We start from the raw sequence: 21,908 nt of genomic DNA, 5'->3' as shown, positions 1-21,908 counted from the left end.
GTCTGTTGCTGACTTATCACTTCTACGTAGCCGCCGTGTCCATACGCCGCTGAAAGTAGTCCGCTCGGCCCCAGCTGCCGCGACGCAGTTGGGCCCTTCCGCTAGGCCCGAAATTCCTCGGAGCCGAGAAAAAGGATCCTAAAAATTCAGTTCTCCTCTATTCCAGGCTATCCTTCTCCTCCTTTAGGAAAAAGTAGGAAAGTTACCTGGCGGATGAATTCGAGTTGAGGGAATCTTCCTCGAAAGCTCTGGAAACTTCCTTGCGGCGCCGGCGCTGATTGGTGAGGCCGCTGAAGACGAGGCCTGTGGTGATTGGTTGAGGACACGGTGGCTCGGCTGTTGCTGGGCTCCGACTGGGAGAGCTAAGGTTGCTAAGTGACTGAGCGCGCGTGCGCCGCAGAGGGCGCCTTGGTGACGGAGCCGTGTTTTCGGCCCGGGGTGGGGGAGGGGGTCTCCGTTCCTGCCTCCGAGCCCCAGACCTCAAAATCTCGTGTTTTCGGTCTTTAAGAGGAGGAAGCCGGGGTTCCGCGGCGGCTTTCTGGAAAGGCCGCCCTGACCGGTTCGGAGGTCTCGGGAGCGGGGCGGCGCCGGTAGCTATTTTTCCTGGTATCTGCTGTGAAGCACAAGCCCACCTCCCCGAGATCTGAAGAAGGCGCGCCCCTCACACGCTGGCGGGTTTCCTGTTTGCTCTGTAATCACGCTTCTTACAATGAGTGCTTTTGTCGTACTCATTCTCATAGGGCTCCGAAGAGCGTCTGTGGATCTAGACTCTCGTGGGACCCCGGTGCGGGCCCCGGCCCCCCGCCGCGGAGACTTCGCCTTCGGGCCCAGCGTCGTGCGGCTCCGGCTCGGGGGCCGCGGGGACCACGGGGACCAAGGGGGCCGGGCTCGCGCCGGGCTCCGCCGAGCCCGCAGGCCTTCGCCCCTCCCTGCTGTTCCTCTGAACTCTGGTAGGAGAAAGGAAGGCGGGGTAGGGACCTGAAAACCCCCTCAGACGGGAGCTCACGTACGGGAAAGGAACGTTTCCACCATTGATGTGTGTGTGGTGCAAACCTAGCTGGTCGCGGGCTCGCCCGGCTGGGACGGCTGGTTCGCCTGCGCCCTGGGTGTGGTCGGCGGTCGGGCGGCGGCGACCCGGGACGTGCGTGAGGCCGGGGGTGCGGCCGCGCGGAGCGGCGCCTGGGCACGGACCCGAGCGGGGCGCCAAGGCGCCTGCCCACGGCGGTCACGTCACGCAGCCTCCCAGAGCCAGGCGCGGTTTAAAGGTTTGCGCTAATGCAGTCAGCTGGATATCACTTAGAAAAAGGTCTTTAGTCAAGAAACGATATTGATAAATGTACAGTACAGACAGGTGTATGAGTTAACACTAGACGCTTTACGTTAAATTTAAAACTTGGTAAGATCTACGTCCTTGAATAATCAGGAGCTAGAAATAAATTTAAGATAAATTTGGATCTGGAGGTAGTTGGTAAAATGTTTATTTTACAAAGTATGACTTCATTTTTGTAATCACGGCAGTGAGTCAGCCTGAGCTGGTTTCGCCAACTCGCAGCTTGTCCTGAGTCATACCTGTTGATTCGTAGAAGGATCCAGAGTGCTGACTCATGGTTGGTGACGAGGATTTTGCTGGGAGTTCTAGCAGCTGCCAGAAGCTAATCAGACAGCTTCCTGGTTTAATATTTTGCCAAAGTGCGTCGTTTGGTAACGTCAACAAAGCAAACTGTTTTCAGAAAGAAAGCATGTGCTGTCCGAGAGGAATTTTTTGTGGTATGTTTAAAAATGAAACTTTTAGTAATATCATTCCTGGCGATAAATTATGAAAGGTAATTTGTAAACAAATTAAAGAATAGAACACAAAGTCCCAAAGATTAGGAATTTGGTAATCTTGCACAATATTTGGCATTGTGCTCAAATGCTTGTTCAGTGAATGAAGTGCATTTCCCTTTTTTTCCGACTGGAAAAAAAACACACAACTTTATGACAGCCTTAGGTCCTAAAGTACAAAGCAAAAAGGCAGTACTTAATCTCCATAGGCAAATAGTTTTTGCCTAGGCAGTTCCTTTGAAAGAAACAAAGAGGAATTGATTCCGAGATTCTAAATGGTTTTACTTGACTAGATGTTTTTTAATAAAAAGCTGAGAAAACTGTGATTCTAGTTACAAATTCCAATTTTTGTCTTAATATTATCTGTTGATATTTAATATATGGAGTTAGTTTGTCCTCATTTGTCTACTTAATAAAATTGTGAGACTAACTCCTAATTTATTACCAGTGAATCAGAAGCTTTAATTTTGAATGCCCAAATGAACACCGAGCAAAATTCTGTATTGTCTTTACATTGAGCCTCAATATTATAGAAATCTGCCCATTTAAAAGTAGCTACTTAAAAATGTTTTATTATGAAATATTACAAATGTATATATGAAAGTTGGAGATAAAACAAGCACCATAAAACCACCACCCAACTTTATTAAGGCTTAACATTTTGTTATTTTGCTTCAGCTTAAAACATTTTTAGGGTAGTAAAAAATACAATATAAAACTTAACCATCTTACCAGTTTTAAGAGTACAGTTTAGTATGAGTTAACTATAGTCACACTGTTGATCTCTGGAACTTTTTCATCTTGCAAAACTAACACTGTGTACCACTGAACCACAACTCCATTTATTTCCTGCCCCTCCCCCCAGCCCCTGATAATTACCATTCTACTTTCTGTTTCTGTGATTTTAACTACTTTTGATACCTTACGTAAGTGGAATCATAGAGTATTTGTCTTTTGGTGACTGGCTTGTTTCACTTAGCCTAATATCTTCAAGGTTCATTCATACATTTGACAAAACTTCTTTTTAAAGGCTAATATTACAGATTGATTGATTAATTGATTGATTTGGGTTGCTTCCACCTCTTGGCTATTGTGAATAATGCTGCAGTGAACATGGGTGTGCAAATATCTCTAAAATTCCACTTTCAGTTCTTTTGGATATAAACTCAGAAGGGGGATTAGTTCTATTTTTAGTCTTTTTAGGAGCCTCCATACTGTTTTACATAGCAGCTGTACCATTTTACATTCCCAACAGCAGTGCACAAAGTGTTCCAACTCTCCACATCCTTACCAACATTTGTTAGGTTCTGGGTTTTTTAAAACATTTTTAAAAAATTTATTGATTTGAGAGAGAGGAAAGGGAGAGGGGGAGAGAGACAGAAACATCAATGTGGTGTTCCACTTATTTATGCATTTATTGGTTGAGTCTTGTGTGTGCACTGACCTTGGCATATTGGGACGACACTAACCAACTGAGCTACCTGGCCAGGGCCTACTTTCTGTTTTTTATTTTTATTTATTTTTATAGGGGCCATCCTAAGAGTGTGCGGTGATATCTCATGGTTTTGATTTGCATTTCCATAATGAGTTATTTTTTATTTTTTATTAATCAATGTATTTATTTACTTATTTAATATATCTTTATTGATTCCAGAGAGAGGAAGTGAGAGGGAGAGAGAGAGAAACATCAATGATGAAAGAGTCATCATTGATCGGCTGCCTTCTGCATGCCCCCAACTGGGGATCAAGCCCACAACCCCGGGCATGTGCCCTGACCAGGAATTGAACAATGATCTCCTGGATCCTAGGCCGATGCTCAACCACTGAGCCATGTTCAGCCTGGCTATTTTTTATTTTTAAATGATTATACATCCACAGGAAGTAAGAATAGTACAGAGAGGTCTCATTGTACCCTTCACCCAATTTCCCCCGATGGTAACAGCTTACATAACTGTAGTAAAATATCAAAACCAGGAAATTAGCATTGGGGTAATCCACAAACCTACTTAGATTTCACCAATTTCATATGCACTTTAGTGTGTGTGTGTGTAGTTCTGTGCAATTTTATTGCATGGGTAGATTGATGTAACTACTACCACCACCAAGACACAGCTGTTTCATCAACACAAGGATACCTTGTACTACCTCTCTCTTTTTTTTTTTTTAATTGATTCTAGAGAGAAGAAGGAAGGGATTGGAAGAGAAACATTGATATGAGAGAGAAACATTGATCAGTTGCCTCTCACACGCACCCTGACTGGGGACTGAACCTACAACCTGGGTATGTGCCCTGTTCAGGAATCGAACACACGACCCTTCGGTGCATGGGACGATGCTCCAACCTATTGAGCCACACGGGCCAGGGCTGTCCTACCTCTTTATGGTCACAGGTTTCTCCCATCCTTTTCCTTCAAGCCAGGCAACCACTAATCTATTTGGTATCTTTATAATTTTGTCATTTTGAAATGTTACAAAAGTGGAATCACACAATATGTAACTTTTTGACATTAGCTTTTTTTCACTCAGCATAGTTGCCTTGATATTTGTCCAAGTTGTTGCATAGATTTTCATTCCTTTTTCTTGCTGAGCAGCATTCCATAGTATGGATGTACCATAGTTGGTTTACTCATTCACCTATAGATGGATTTTTGGGGATGTTTCCAATTTTTGGTTATTACAAGTAAACCTGCTGTGAAGATTCATGTACACATTTTTGTGTGAATATATGTTTTCATCATTTCCCTGGGGTGAATGCCCAGTAGTGTAATTGCTGGGTTATATGGTAAGTACATGGTTAGGTTTTTAAGAAGCTGCCAAGCCATTTCCCAGAGTGGATGTACTATTTACATTCCCTCCCTGAGTATATGGGGATGCAGTTTCTCTGCATCCTCACACATTTGTGTTGTTACTATTTTTTATTTTAGCTGTTCTAACATATGTATGTTGATGTTTCATGATAGTTTTAATTTGCATTTCCCTAATGATAGGTGATGTTGAACATATTTTTATGTGCTTATTTGCCATGTGTATATCCTCTTTGCTGAAATGTCTGTTCATGTCTTTTGCCCATTTTATAATTGAATTGTCTGGCTTTTTACTGTTGAGTTTTGAGAGTTCTTTTTATATTTATAGATAAAAGTTCTTAGATATGTGGTTTGCAAGTATTTTCTTCCATTCCTTTGTTGATGGTATCTTTTGAAGTACAAAAGTTTGGTTTTTTGTTTTAACCCTTACCCGAGGGCATTTTTTCCATTGCTTTTCAGAGAGAGTGGAAGGGGGAGAGAGAGAAACATCAATGGGAGAGAGACATCAGTTGGTTGCCTCCCACATGTGCCCTGAGTGTGCTGGGGACTGAGCATGCAACTGAGGTACTTGCTCTGCGTGGAATCAAACCCTGGTCTCTTCAGTCTGCAGATTGACACTCTAACCACTGAGCCAAAACCGGCCAGGGAGAAAAGTTTGTTTTGGTGAAGTCTCAATACCCTGTCTTACACCACTCTTCCCTGATCTCTTCAGCCATCACCTCCATTTTACTTCAGCAATGAGCCTTGATATCACCTGAAGCTGATTGAACTCTGCCTCCTTAAATGCCATTATTCTATTCTCAGAGTCCAAACTCTCTCCCTTCTAGCTTTCTTTTTTTTATATATATATCTTTATTGAGTTCAGAAAGAGGAAAAGAGAGGGAGAGAGAGACAGAGAAACATCAATGATGAGAGAGTCATTGATCGGCTGCAGCCCGCAACCTGGGCATGTGCCTTGACTGGGAATCGAACCCTGATCGCCTGGATCCTAGGTCGACGCTCAACCGCTGAGCCACACCCAGCTGGGCTCCCTTCTAGCTTTCTTTATACCTTGCTTCTACCATATCTTCCCTGTAAACCTTCTATGACCTCTGATTCCGCAGTTCTCTGTTTTCTCCTCTTAACAGCATCTTTCACAAAAATTTAAAAATTTTGATATTCAATTTATTGGTTCTTTTCTTTAATGGATTGTGCTTTTGGTGTCTTGTGTAAGAAGTCTTAAAGCCCTAGGTCCCAAAGATTTTCTCCTGTGTTTTCTGTATACTTAAATTTATGATTCATTGTGAGTTAATTTTGGTATAAGGGTGTGAAGTTTAAGTTAAGGCTCCATTTTTGCCTTTGGATATTTAATTTCTCCAGCACCATGGAAATACTATACTTCCTTCATTGGATTGCTTTTTCACCTTTGTCAAAACTCAGTTGGCTGGAGTAGGGCAGGGTTGTTGGGAGACTGTGAAAAAGGCAAAGGGATTAAGAAATACAAGAGGATAATTACAAAATAGTCATAGGGCCCTGGCCGGTGTGTCTCAGGTGGTTGAGCATTGTCCCGTGCACCAAGAAGCTCAACCAACTGAGCAACACAGGTTTGATTCCCAGTCAGGGCACATGCCCCAGTTTCGGGCTCAATCCCCAGTAGGGGGCGTGCAGGAGGCAGCCGATTGATGTTTTTCACTCTAGCTCTCCCTCTCTCTCAAAATCAATCAAAACATTTTTTAAGAACTAGATGCCTTCTGCCTATCTAGTTAAAAAAAATGGTCACAGGGATGTAAAGTAGAGTAGGGGATATGGTCAATAATATTGTAATAACTATGTATTACTATAGTTACTGGAAATATCAGGGGAAGGGGAACACTTTGTAAAGTATTGTCTAACCACTATGCTGTACACCAGAAAGTAATACAAAATAATATTTAATGTAAACTGTAATTGAAAAATAAAAACAGTTGGCTGGACTTGTATGATCTGTTTGTTGTTGTTTCTTTTAAAGTGTTCCCTTTCTAATACCAGTCCTTTCTTTCTTTTCCTAGAGGTAATGCAATGCTGAATTTGATGGTTATCAACCCCAGGCACCTTTTAAAACTAATCATATGCATTTATGGATCCATAAATATTCCAAATTGCTATAGACTGAATGTGTCCCCCAAAAATCATATGTTGAAACCCAATCCCCAGTGTGATGGTATTTGGAAGAGGGGCCTTCGGAAGGTCTTGAGAGCAAAGGCCTCAAGAATAGGATGAGTGCCCTTCTGAAAGATGTCAGAGAGCCCCCTTGCCTCATGTGAGGACACAGGAAGTGGGCCCTCACCCCACACTGAATCTACTGGCACCTTAATCTTGTACTTTCCAGTCTCCAGAACTATGAGAAATAAATTTCTGTTTATAAGCCACGCAAAATGTGGTGTTCTGTTATAGCAGCCTGAACAGCCTAACACATGTTTTTAGACTTTATGTAAATTATATACTCTGCATATCATTCTACAAGTTCCTTTTTTTCTTTTATTGCTTTTGAGGTTTAGCTATAGGCAGTAGATCTAGGCAGTAGATCTAGTTCAACTGCTTTAGCTGCTATATGGTATTCTGCTATGTAATGATACCACAATTAACATTAGGGTGTTCCCAAGTTTTCACTTTAAAAACAAAGCTGCTTTAAAAGCATTTTAAAATTTTATTTTAAATTTATTTTCTTTTAATTGTGATAAGACACAAAATTTTCATCATAACACTTTTTAAGTATATAGCTCACTGGCACTAAGTGTATTCACATTTTTGTGCTACCATCATCACCGTCTATTTTCAGAACTCTTTTTATCTTGCAAAACTGAAGTTCTGTACCCATTACACAATAACTCTCCATTCCCTCCTCCCCCCAGGCCCTGGCACCCATCATTCTAACCTTCTGTTCCCATGAATTTGACTACTTTAGGTATAAATGGAATAATACAGTATTTGTCCTTTTGTCACTGGCTTATTTTACTTAGCACAATGTCCTCAAGGTTCATCCATGTTGTAACATCTATCAGAATTTCCTTCCTTTTAAAAGTTAAATAATATTCCGTTGTATATGTATACATTTTGTTTATCCATTCATCTGTGATGGGCTCTTGGGCTGATTCTCTCTTTTGGCTATGGTGAGTAATAGTGCTATGAACATTGTGTACAAATATATGTTAGAGGCCCTGCTGTCAAATCTTGCATATACCCAGAAGGGGAATTTATTGATCTATGGTAATTCTATTTTTAATTTTTTTGAGGAACCACCATACTGTTTTCCATAGCAGCTACACCATTTTACCTTCGCACCAACAATAAAAGCATTCATATATATCCTTGTATACATGTGTAAGAATGTATCTAGGAAATGTACCTAGGAAAAGAATTGTGGGAAGTATCTGGAACTTCACTAAACTTTGCCAAATTGCTTTCCAAACTGACTGTACTAACTTACACTCCCACCAGCAGGGTAGGATAATTGCCACAATTCTGTATCTTCAGCAGCACTTAGTCTTAATAGACTAAAATTTTTGCAAATCTGATGGAAAGATTTCTTTTAGGAAAAAAAAAAAAGATTTACAAAGTCCTCTTCAGTTTACTTTATAAATGTGAGCCTATTTTTTTTCAGATGGGATTTGACTGTGGGGATGGAGATACTTAACTGAGGCAGGTGTGACAATGGGGTAGATTTTGCCATCAGAATTCCATTGGTATGAAGATACAAGGAGCCTCTCAGGAAGACCTTGTAAGAGGCAGTGGACTATGACTTGTAACTGTTAATGGAAGGGTGGGAAGGTAGGAATAAATGCTGGATTTGCTCCTACAAACAAACTGGCTTTGTGTCAAATTTGTCATTTATGTCAAATTTATCTATAAATCCTTTTAGGAACCTAAGGCAGTGTGTTACAGCAAAAAGAGCATGAGATTTGGAATGGAACAACCGTATCAGATTCCTGACCTGGTTTAAAATACACAGTCCTATGACCGTGTATTTTACTTAACATTTTTAACCTGTAATTTCCCTGTCCATAACGAAAAAATGTGGACCAGGTGTCATCCTACTTTGTCAAATTGAGTCTTAAATCGAGGTAAGTCACTTGGCACTTAGTGGATGTTGAGCGAATGTCATTTCCACACCTCGCTCTTTGCCCTTTTGCTTAGTCCCCTTTAGAGCTGGCCTTTGAAAAACTGATGTTTTCTTTTTCCAATACCTTTCTAAGGAATTCTCAAGCCTAGTCAACACACTAAGAAAGTGAGGCTTGTGGTGTCAATTTCCCAACCTGTTCGAAAATTGTATTAGGTATCCAGAACTGACAAGGCAAGAGTAGCTATTATTTGCTTGGGTAGATTAATTTTGTACCATTCCCTTAGACTTAAAGAAGTTCTTCTTTTTCTGATTGAATTTATTCTGATATTTAAATGACACTTTAAACTTTTATTTATTGTGTCTAATATTTGTTGTCAAGTGAAGGAACAGAATAGACAAAAGATGTAGATGGTTTTATAAGCTAATGTCTTATTTTTGTTGGGTGTGTCACATTTAAACATAGATTAGTTTTATTACCAGAAGGGTCTTGAAAGCAGCTCTTTGCCCCTATTTTGCTGTCAGAGGAGTTGGTTAGTACACCTTCTAATATATAATACAACCTCTGATACATTCGCATGCAGAGAATATGCACATTAAGCCAGCCTTTATATTAATCAGTTCCCAGTATGTATTTACTACAACAGGTTTATAATTCAGTATCATAATTTTCTCCAAGCAATTACTCTTGGGCACTATATACTCTTGAAGTTTGAATCCTGAGCCAAGAGAAGGATACTAGTTCTGCTGACTTATTCATTCAACAGACATTTGTTGAGCAACTTCAGGGCGAGGGAGGCATTGTAATTGCTGACTGGGACAGGACTTGGGCCCCACCCAAGAGAGTCATGGTCTTAGCACCAATAAGTGGATTGATGTGAGGTCTGAGAGCATCTACCTCAGAGAGTTGTTGGAGGATTCAATGAGTTAATTCATGTTGAGTTAAGAAGGCCTGGCATGTAGGGAGTACTTGATACATGTTAGTTATTAGCTTCTATTATCAATCATGAAAGGCAAAAAAGGGCTTAGCCGTTAAAGTACAAACTGGACAGTCTTGGTTGAAGCCGACTACAATTTCCTCATTGTGTAACTGAGTGAATGACCTCTCTGGGCCTCGGTTTCTTCATCTATGGTAGAGAATGGCAATGCCTAGCTCATCAGTTTTTGAGGATTAAATGAACCTGCCTCATAAGGTTGAGTTTATACCGGTTAAGTGCTTAGAACAATGCTGGGCAAATAGAAACATTCAGTAAATGTTAGCTGTATAAAAAGGAAGTACATAAAGACTTCTGTGGAGGCACAGAGAAGGAAGGAGCAGTCTAGCTGCCTGGAGAAGGGTAGGAGAGGAACAAAAAGTTTCAATGGAAGTATTACAGTATCAAGAATCCCAATCACAAGAAGGCACAGGATTGTCCAGGAGGAGGGAGCAGATGAAAAATGAGAAGGCATGGTGTGTTGAGGGATGGTGAGCAGCTATGCATGACTGCAATTTAGGGTAGCTGCATGTTGGCCTGTGTTTGGGAAATAAGACTGGAGAAGTAGGAAGAGCTCAGCTCTTCAGCAACCTCTACCTCCAAGCTTTTCCCCACTTCTGGATCTTTGTACTTGATGTTTCCTTTGCCTAGACCTCTTCCCATGGCCACTTCTGTCTCATGTTTTAGGCAACATAAATGTCACCTTCTCAGAAAGGCCTTCTCTGACATCAGGACTCAATCAAAGCACCCTGGTTATTTCTTTAACAACAATTTCATGTTTATCCAATCCATAATTATATTGCTTACGTGGTTGTTTATCTCTTTGTTTCCCTCACTAGAATATAAATTCCATGAAGGTACAGGCCATATCTCTCTGGTTTATCACCATATCTCCACACTTAGCCAGGTAGCATAGAGCCTGGTACGTAATCAGCACTTAGTAAATATTTGTTAAAAGAATGAATGACTAATGAAGGACCTGCCTTGCTCTGCTAAGGACCTTAGACTGTCCCTGTAGGTGTTCTGCATAGGAATGTCATGATTAGATTTCTACTGTAGAATGATAACTTGGTGACATCATAGCAGGTGAATTGAAGGGGGACGAGATTAGAGACCAAATCTCCAGAGATGGCGGCAGTTGTCCAAGCAGGATAAGGTGAGCATCTGTAAGTGACCAGGTCAACAAAATCCAGCATTCCTAAAGAAAACAGAAGGAAAGGACTGATAAAATCAAATAAAAACAGAGCACTATTTACTGGTATTTGGTCCTTGTTTCAAGAAATACCCACGGCCCTGGCCGGGTAGCTTGGTTGGAGCGTCACTGTGACACGCCAAGGCTGCAGGTTCAACTCCTGTTCAGGTCACATGCAGGAATCAACCAATGATGCACAGATAAGAGGAGCAAGTTGTTTCTCAATTCTCTCTCTTTCCCCGTCTCTCTGAAATCAATAAATAAAAATTTTAAAAAAAATACCCAAGATGACAGACTTAAATGTGTATGACATGACAAAATAAAAGATAAGTGGATGGGGAACTTATAATAAAAGGAGAAGAAAAAAGAAAATAAAGTTGGAAGTGAGATTAGTGTTTAAAATGTTGGCTTTGAGGTCTGTCCTCTTGCTAAAGATGGGCCATAATCTACATTTTGGTGTTTTGTTTTGTTTTTCTCAGCCAGCAGGGAGAGAGACACAGTCAATTACATAACAAGTTCATGTGATTGAAAGAATTGTAGTGTATCCATACAATGAAATCCTGCTCAGCAATGAAATGAAATGAACTATCAATATACATAACAACACGGATGAATCTCAAAATAATTATGCTGAGTGAAGGAAACCAAACCAAAAAAGGAGCCATACAAACTAGATGATTCCACTCCATATAAAGTTCTGGAAAATGCAGCTAATCTATTGAGAGAGAAAGCAGATCAGTGGTCACTTGGAGATGGAGGCTGAGAGAAGTTATGAGGTGCGATGAATTATAAAAGGCAGGAGAAAGTTTGGGAGGTGAGGGAAGTGTTTATTATCTTGGATTTTGGTGAGATATCCAAACTTATTGACTTATATACTTTATGTGCAACTTATTGTGCATTATTTATACCTCAATAAAGCTATTAAAAAGCTAAATTAGACAAATATTTGGCAAAGCAATCCCTGATATAGTTCAGGTAAATCTTTGATAAGCATGAAGGTATCTCAGAAGGTAAACTTTCTTCAACAATAATTTTTAAAAAAATTTTAAAAGGTAAATATCACCATCTCCTTTTATAAAATATAAAGATATATTTACACAATTTGAGACTTCTTAAATCATGTTAATGTACCAGACATTAGTGTCACCCTAATAGATCCCCTCTGTTTAAATTTATTTGAGCCCAAATGGAAGCTAAAGAACAGATTCCTTAATTGCTTTGGAATTTAATGCTGCCCTTTGGATCCAAACAGATATATTGTCAGAAGGTATATCAGAAGACTTTAATAGTAATGAACCTGTGATTACCTAGGTAATGATTTTACCCTGTGAACCAAGGTTAGTCACAGGGTTTATCATTACCTAAGTAATCAATGCCTTAAGCAAGACACACATCTTTTGTGTGTTTTCCTGATCCTGTCAGGCATACAAAATATGCTCCTTTGCTATCCTGTGTTGAGTGGGAGAACCTCTCAGGTGAAGATTTAATTATCACTATGACAAGCTTTCCAGAGACTCTTAGGATAGGGTAGGTATAGCAGAATTTAATTTGCTAAGTGTGAGTGTGTGTGTGTGTTAGGGACCAGAAAATACTAAAGGTAGGAGTAATCTGAGCACACAGAACTGCTTACCATAAAGTGAAAATGATTATAATTATGTTGATTGTTGTGCCTGGACTTATGCTTAGAACTGTATCCCTTAATCTGTCCAACAAAATCACTTCCCAAAGTAAATAATGTGACTGTGTCCATTTTATAAATACTTGGGGGGAAAGCTGGATAACTGGCCTATAGTCACAGCTAAGAAGTGGCAGAGGTGAGCTTTCAACTCGGGTTTGCCTGACTCCAAAGCCCAGTCTTATTCCATATGCTGTGTCTGCAGTGGTCCTTCATGGCTATTAGAAATAGGCTGCACATTTAGGGCTAAGCTACCTAAGTGGTGAAAGCAAAGAGAGAAACATGATTAGGCATATATTGCACTATTCCTAAGATACAGAGAAGTTGACCGATTGTTCAAGAGAAACAACTTTTTCTGAGACCAGTGTCCTGTATAAGCTCTTACAAAGAGTGTGCTCTGTGATGAGTGGATGAAGCCTGCAATTTCATCCCTTCAGTGGAGAGAATCAAGAACTTTTCTACAATAAGATGAAGACCTGGGGGTCAAATGTAGAGCATGGTGACTACAGTTATCAATACTGTGCTGTATACTTGAAAGCTGCCACTAGAATAGACCGTAAGTGTTCTCACCACACACACATAAAAAGGTAACTGTGTGAGGTGATGGATGTGTTAGGTAACCTTATTGTATTAATCGCTTATATATATACATGTATTTATAGTATATACATATATAATTATGTTGTACGCCTTAAACTTACATTACATGATTTGTCAGTTATATCTCAAAGCGGGGGGAAAATGAACTTTACTACAGCTATTTCCTAAGATGGCCCTTGATGTAGACTTTTGCCCAGCTAGCTCTTCTCTGAGAATCCAACCCAGTTTGTCCCAAATCTCAGATGGTGAGGCATATAACAAGGGTAAAAATATCTAGATTGGATGGGCCGCATGCACATTAATGATCAATCCACCATTAATACTTTGTCTCAAAAGCAGTCTTTGTTAAGGATGGAATAGCAATGAGTTGCTCCAAGAACAAATCCTTAGGCATTCAAGGTTGTCCTCAATTGTACCCCACACAATTATCTCACCCAACCAGTCATCAGTGTCCCCTGCATGCAGCAGAGCTCAACAACTTGGTGCCTGTCTCAAGGTAGCTGATCATCCAATTAAATAGGAAACGTGTAAATAATAACTCCAATACCATGTGAGAAACACTGTAACAGAGGAGTTGCCCGGCCCGGCGTGGCTCAGTGGTTGAGCATCGACCTGGGATCCAGGAAATCGCAGATCAATTCCTGGTCAAGGCACATGCCGGGGCTGTGGGCTCGATCCCCAGACGGAGGCGTGCAGGAGGCGGCTGATCGATGACTCTCTCATCATTGATGTTTCTCTCTCTCTCTCTCTCCCTTCCTTTCTCTGAAATCAATACAAATATGTATTAAAAAAAAAAAAAAAGAGGCGTTTATAAGAAACAATGGTGGCAGAAAAGATGTGCTCAGCCCCAGATGGTCAGGATCGGGGGAGTTTTCCCTGGGCAGACCCATGAGTTGAATTCACCAGGATGCCAAAGTAACGTTCAAATCTCCTGGCTCAGAGATTCAGTTCCATGCAGGCTAATATCCATCCAGGTAGCCATGGATTTGAGATCTCCCTGTTTATTGAGAGGCCTCCCCCGCCTCACCATTATTGGATGCCATAGCCATGAAGAAGATAGTTTTTCCGATGTCTCTTCTGCATTCAGCCTTCTAGCTCCAAGCCAAACATACTGCAATCTAAGGTGGACATGTTGCATTGCTAGAGAATCCAGGAACTCAAACTACATCACTCACCACCTGTCATTCCTCTGCTTCCTACTGCACCTAGACTAAAATTCAGATTCCTTACCATGGCCTACAAGTCCAGCATGGTCAACACATGCCTCCTTCTCAACCTCAAGCCCTTCCACATCCCCGTTAGCCACTATAATCCTGCCATCCATCTTGTTGGAGATGGTCGTCAAGAGGATGTGACCTTCGGTTGACCCATGAGGTGGACCAGGGCAATTGGAGGCTCCTTACCCCCTCCCCCGCCTTTGGAATGTACGTTCCACATACTGTCCCTGCACCAGGCGCCATTTCAAGGATGCAGCCTTGGACTGACTATGTGACTGAACCCAGATAAGGCCTCTATATAAACCTGCAGGATCCTGGTGGGCAGGTGCAGAGATCTACTCGTCTGCGGCACCCAAAACAAGCCTCATGTGTGAGTTCCCCTGCTTATTGTACCTGCCGCCTACCAATCTGCAGCGGGCCACCTCTTTCTTTGGCCTTTCCCTGCCCTCCACACACAGGGGCCGATTTTGAATTTCACCCAGGGAACCCCCGAAGTTCCAAAGCGACCCATCTCCCAGACCCCTAAGCTCACGCTGATCCCAAGTCTTGCACTCTTCCTCCCGCTCGACTAGTCTTCCTTTCTCCTCATCACCCAAGTTTCAGCTCAGGGGCGCCTCCCTCAGAGAGGTCTTCAGCTATCCTGTCCCACTACACGCATGATTCTCTGCTTGCCTTCAGAACACTTATCAGTTCCTGATACTATTCAGTTTATTCATATTTCTATGTCCTGCACACTGGAAACCCCATGAGGCCAGAGACTGTGTTATTCACAGCTGCCCAGAGCAGTGCCCAGCACACAGTAGGTGCTAACTCCCGGGGGTCAACCAACGGGAAGGGTTCCTTCAGCAAAGGGGTCAGTGCCGGGGCTCCAGCAGGGGGTGCTGTGGCACAGGAGAACGTGAGGAGGAAATCTCCAATGCACCCGTGTTCTCCCTCACACACCAGAGGACATAATCGGAGGGCAGTGACCCTTTTTCTGCAGAGGAATATTCCCTTACTCCAAGGAGGCAGATCTGACCCTTTATCAGCCATAGCCCTTAACCTTCTCATTGGGAGGCCCTGCCCATCCCCCATCCTCATACATCCCAGAACAAATGGAACAGTGAACAAATAAGATGGATATCTGAGGGGCTTAAAGCACTCTGTCCACAGTGCTGAGAACATTAAAGGCCTTGGTGTCTCAATGGATTAATGTGGGGTAGAGAAGCACATACCGAGAGAAGAGCAGCTCTGGGAATGCAAAAAGGCTGGATTGCCAAGGAGCAGAGTGGAGGTTCTAGCCCCAGAATGGCCCCAAAGAAACCCCAGGAGCACTAAGAAACAAGATGTTTCCAGAGGAAAAGGGAACTCTGACCTGTTTTGAGTTTTTTGGTTTTTTTTAAATAACAAAAGCAAATGTACATTATTAAATATCTATTGAGGAGAGAGCTGAAAACAGAAACAGGTATGGCCCATTAAACCATACCTATTAGCTCCTAAACAAACTGGAATAAGAATGAGAAAAAATATATATGTTAATCTCCAAATGGGAAACATACCATGTTTATGGATTGAAGTACTCAATATTGTTAAGATGGCAATTCTTTGAAGCACTCCCTATTAAAATCCCAACAGGCTTTTTTAAAAATAGGAATTGATAAGCTGATCAAAATTTATATGGACATGGAAAGGACCTAGAGTAACCAAAGCTATTCTTTGCAACAAAATGAACAAAATTAGATACTGACATGATTTCAAACTTACTGTAAAGATACAATAATCGAAACAGTGTGGGGAGATAACGTCCCCCCACCTCTGCAGGGCTGCAGCTGCCGGACTGGCCATGGCCGCTACCCTGTTCCAGCTCAAGTTCACAGCGAAGCACCTGGAGAAACTGGCCAAGAAGGCAGAGGACTGGAAGGCGGAGCAGGCCAAGGTGAAGAAGGGCCTGCAGCCGAACAACGTGGAGTGTGTGGAGAATGCCAATTGCAAGAAGAATGGAGGTGTGAGCTCACTCCGCAGGTGTCCCATGTGGACACATGTGGCCTCCAAGGTGCAGATGGCTGTGACCATGAAGGGGGTGACCAAGAAGATGACGCAGGTGACCAAAGTCCTGGACTGAGCCCTGAGCAGCATGGACTTGCCGAACCAGCAAAGATGGGCAGGTTGAAGCAGTAGGTGCAGAAGCTGACATGCACACTTCAGTGATGGAGGACTCCAAGAGCTCGGCCACCACACTGACCACACCAAAGGAGCAGGTGGACACTCTCATTGTGCAGATCGCAGGGAAGGCTGGCCTGGAGGTCCTCGACCAGCTCAGCCAGCTGCCCTAGGGCGCGTTTGCCTGGTGAGAGCTCCGTGCGCAGCCAGGAGGACCAGCTGTCGGCCCAGTTGGCTGCCCTGAGGAATTAAGAGCCGCCATAGGACACTGTGGTCTGGCCATGTCCCCTGTGTCATGCTTTCGTGCTGACCCCGCAGCAGTCCTCAGCCCTCGCTGCTCTTAGCATCTCTCGCTTGCCAGGCCTAGAACCTCCTGTCCTCTTAGGCTGGGTGGCAGGTGAGTTTGCACAAACTTCTGACTTCTGTGAGTGACTTCTGTGACTTTGGGTCAAGCAGCTGGAGGATCGGCAGGCTCCCTTCTGTGCCCCACTCAGCCAGGATGCTTGTGTGCTGCTGGCTGTCAGCCAACTGGGGTCTCCAGCTGTCAGGTGGTGCCTGAAGCCCTCCTGCTTTTGCAGAATGTCCTGGGAGTGGGGTCCTGTCTCCTCCAGCCTGGACCTGCACTCCTGCCAGCTGGCTGAGCCTCTCGGGGTGCCTGGCCCCAAGTCCAGGCATGCCACCCTGGGGGGCGCGTCCTCCCTCCACTGCTGCCCTCGGAGGGCCCCTGGGTGTGTGCGGTGACTCTTTAGGGCCCGGTCTCTGCCAGGTCCCTCTGGGTCAAGGAGCTGGCAGCCACACGGTCACGCCTGCCACTGAACGGCAGGGCCCCCTCATAGCCCCCCCGCCTGTGCTCACACCCTTGGCCTGGGAAGCCAGGGTGGCTTGCTGGGATGGCCTAGAGAGAGCTGCACCTTCCGTGCTTCAAGTTCTTAACTTTACTTCATTTTCTGGAAGCTGTTTGGCTTTGTTCTGAGGGTTTTTTGTTTCTTTTTTTTGCCAGAATAGGAACAGGCAGAAGAAGGGGAGCGTAGGGTCTGCGCCCTCCTTGGTGGGAGCTGAGTGGTGGGTGCTGGCCGGACTGGCTCCGTGCACAGCTAACCAGGGGCCAGCCCTTTCCAGAGGCTCCGGCCATTCAGTCTGTCCCACACCAACGGCTCTTGAGAACAGAACCATTGGAGTCCTTCCCCTTGACTTCTGCATTTGTTTATTTCTAGACTTGGGAGCCCTGGGTGTTCTGTGCAATGAGCGGTGTTGGGGCTGTGAGGTGGGACTCCAGAGTGAGGGCAGGGCGCTGTCTGGCTTTTCTCCAGCCATACCAACCTCACCTTACTCCCTGGAGGTGCCCCTCAGGGTGCCCATGTGCTAGGGGTTCAGAGACAGCTTTGGGTGTCCTGCACCCAGTGAGGGGAGAGGCCTCGGCTCATGAAAGGGCAAAGTGAATGTATGTGCCCTTTCCCTAAAATGCTGTTGTAAGTAAATAAACTGATCGCTGAAAACAAACAAAAAAACAACAGTGTAGTCCTGGCATCGGGATAGACACGGAGTCAACATAACAAAATAAAGAGTCCAGAAATAGACCTTCTCCTTTATTAACAACTGGTTTTTCCTAAAGGTACCAAGGAAATTCAGTGGGGAAAGGATAGTCTTAAATGAATGGTGCTTGAGCATTGGATATCCATATACAAAATGAGTAATAATAAACCGAGACCTTTGCCTCATACCATACACAAAACTAACTCAAGATGGCCCATAAACTAAATATAATGAAAATTATAAATCTTCTAAATGAAAACATAATAGAAAAATTTTGTGATCTTGGGTTAGGCAGAGACTTCTTCATTACGACACATAAATGTAATCCATAAAAGAAAATATTGATAAATTTGAATTAATTAAACTCAATCTGCTCAAACCCTTAGAGAGAAATATGAGGGATGACACATCTGCAAATAAGATTCTAAAATCATTTGGTGCTTAAATACTATTCTCCCTTGGAAATCTTCAAGGATTGTGGCCAGTTTGAATGGAGTTTTTATTACAATGGATAAGCACTAGCCAAATATTTCCAAGACTCTAGATAGCTGTGGCTACATGTACCAACTCAAAGGTCTTGCCTGGATTTTTTCAAAGCCTCTCGATCATTTGCCTGGTCCTGCTTCTTTGATTCAACCAATTTATTAAGTGTCTACTATGTTCCAGGCACAAATCAAGGCCCTGAGGACATAACAGTAAACAAGACAGACCGAGTTTCTGGTTCACGGAGCTTGCTTTTTGAAAATAGAGAGCCAGACAAAAACAAACTTTAACATGTCAGGTAGTAATGAGTGCTGTGGAGAAAAATAAAGTAAGAGGTAGAGATATATGCTGCAGCTATTTTAGATAGAATGATGGCTTATTGGAAAAGGTATTTATTTGAACAAAGACCTGCTTAAAGTGAGTGAGCCTGTCATACAAATACAGAATAGGTGTGGAGGCAGATTCCAGCAAAAATACGACTGGAAGGAAGCATGGGGAGTTAAGGGATTTGAGGGATGGTGTGATTAGAGGGCGGAAGAAGAGGGAATAGTGGGAGATGAACTGGGGGTGGGAGAAGTACAGTTGATGTGTGGATTGGCTTATAGGCCAGGGTAAAGAGTTTGGATTTTATCCTAATTTTGATAGGAAGCCCCCTTTGTCTGTCTCATTTACTCAGGGCCATGAATAGAACCTAGCACATAGATATTGATTTTTTTCCAGATCAATCTATAGATTTAATGCATCACCAATCAAAATTTTAACAGGATAGTATGGGTGTTAGGCAGACATGAGCAGAGCAAGGACCATGGGCCAGGTACAGAAACTCACCAGGACAAAAAGCCCCAGATGCCTAGCAAGGGACAAAACTGAGAAAATAAGAACCTTGTCCCCAGGGTAACCTATGTTCCCTTAGCCTATCCCTGCTCTTAAAGTTTAGACACCGGAGTGTTTCCTCCCTAAAGATAACACATAGGCCTCAGTTGTATTTCAGCTCCAGGCCCAGAAAAGCAGCAAAACCAGACAAGTGGCACCTCAGCTGCCTCAGAACCAGATACATTAACTAACAACCTTGCCCTGGCACCCACAAATCAGTGGAGACCGCAGTCTTGAAAGAGCACACCTGGAAAGCTGATGAACAGTCTATTAAGACCCTCCCCTGAGACCTCCCCTAGGATTTCCACCTACAAGAAAGAGAGAAATACGCTCAGGACAAAGGACCCAGTGTGTGCTCCCCACCAGGGGAGCATGCCAGCACCATCACCATCCCTCTTCTTCCCTCCAAGGGGACCCCACGAGACTTTCAGCCAGTGGAACAATGGGCAGTGGCAGCTTGTTCCAAGCTTATCCCCTGAACCTGTCTCCAGGGTCCCCTTTTCTCTCTGACTTCTCAGTGAGCCAAAGCAGCCCAGCCTCGGTTCTCCTGTTGCTTCTTCTATCTCTTCCTTATTTCACCATCCCAAGTATATTTTTGCTGCCATCATTGACCCAATACCCACTGATTCAGTGCTGTGTAGCCCTTCCTTTTGGATATCCCCATCCCTCACCCCTTTCTTTAAATAAATTCAATTTTTCTTTATTCACCGTCTGAGACAGCTATTTAGACTGCCTGAGCACCACTGAACTTAATATGTCATTGAGAATAGAGGAGAAACATGGAAGAGGTTTTTTTTCCTTTAAATTACCTAGTCATTTTTACCCTTTAAGTATTTCTACCAAGAGGGCAATCTATAAATTGGTCTGTCACAGGCTTTTGTTCTTACAGCAGGACTGTAATAAAACTTTGGCATGTATTCATAATTAATTGTCCAAAAGGATTGAAAACACTTTATATGGTAGAGAATCCCTTGTATATCTGCATCAAGAGATACGAACAAGAATGTTTATGTCAGCATTGTTCATAATAGCAAAAACTGAAAACATACATAACTATCAATGGTGAAATGGACATTGAGGAAAGGCCATGTTATGGAATACTATGCAACCACGAACACATATCAACATCAACTGTATCAACATGAGTGAGTCACAAATGAATAGTCTCAGAAGAATACATACAGTATTATTCCATTTATAGAGTTTAAAAAAGACAAGACTCAATAACATATGATTGAAGATGGAGTAGGTAACCGCAGTACCCACCTCCTCCCACAACCACATCAAAATTACATCTAAAATACAGAACAAACATCATTCAGAACCTCTTGAAATCTAGCTGAACAGAAGTCCTACAACTAGGGAATTGAAGAAGCACATCAAGAACAGGGTGTCTCCAGCATAGCAGCTCTTTGGCTGTAGTTGCATCTGGTCCTCACAGCTGATTGGATGGGTGGGTAAATTCCTCCCAGGGATGCCAACAGCAACCAAGGCTCCACTACAACAGGACAGTGCACACAGCCCACACAGGGGAGCACCTAGAAGGCCCAGCTCAGGTGACTGGGGAGGCTGAGCCACTGCACCCTACAGGACACCTACTACACAAAGCCACTCTACAAATGCCAGGAGATATAGCAGCTTACCTAATACATAGAAACAAACACCTGGGAGCAGCCAAAATGTGCAGGCAAAGAAACATGTCACAAAGGAAAGAACAGAAGAAATCTCTAGAAGAGGAACTAAATGAAATAGATCCAAGCAAGCTAACAGATACAGAGTTCAGAATAATGGTTATAAGGATGCTCAAGGATCTTAGTAAGACTGTTAAGGAAACTAGTGAAATCATCGATGGTATAATAAAGTACCAATCAGAAATGAAGGCTACACGAACTGAAATACAGAATAATTTACAGGGAATCAACAGTAGAGTAGAGGACATTGAGAATCAAATCAGCAATTTGAAATATGAGGAAGCAAAAAACACCCAACCAGAAGAGCAAAAAGAAAAAAGAATCCAGAAATACGAAGATAATGTAAAAAGCCGTTGGGACAACTTCAAGAGGCCCAACATTTGCATTATTGGGATGCCAGAAGGAGAAAGAGAGCAAGAAATTGAAAACCTATTTGAAAAAATAATGACAGAAAACTTCCCCTACCTGGGGAAAGAAACAGACTTTCAAGTCCAGGAAGCACAGAGGGTCCCAAAGAAGAGGAACCCAAAGAGGCCCACAGCAAGACACATCATAATTAAAATGCCAAAGGTTAAAGACAAAGAGAGAATCTTAAAAGCAGCAAGAGAAAAGCAGTTAGTTACCTACAAGGGAGCTCCCATATGACTGTCAGCTGATTTCTCAACAGAAACTTTGCAGGTCAGAAGGGAGTGGCAGGAAATATTCAAAGTGATGAAAAGCAAGGACGTAAAACCAAGATTACTCTACCCAGCAAAGCTATCATTTAGAACTGAAGGTCAGATAAAGAGCTTCACAGATAAGAAAAAGCTAAAGGAGTTCATCACCACC

At 42.9% G+C, this 21,908-nt stretch overlaps 1 pseudogene; it reads left to right on the top strand.

The window, feature by feature from the left end:
- Positions 1-16,165: 16,165 nt before the first annotated feature.
- On the top strand, positions 16,166-16,752 carry LOC107524568 (charged multivesicular body protein 1a pseudogene; annotated as a pseudogene).
- Positions 16,753-21,908: the final 5,156 nt, after the last annotated feature.

Source organism: Miniopterus natalensis, chromosome 17, assembly GCF_054644295.1.
Source record: "Miniopterus natalensis isolate mMinNat1 chromosome 17, mMinNat1.hap1, whole genome shotgun sequence".
Lineage (NCBI taxonomy): Eukaryota > Metazoa > Chordata > Mammalia > Chiroptera > Miniopteridae > Miniopterus > Miniopterus natalensis.
Note: the sequence above shows the minus strand (reverse complement) of the source record. Positions and strands in the feature narration are given on the sequence as shown.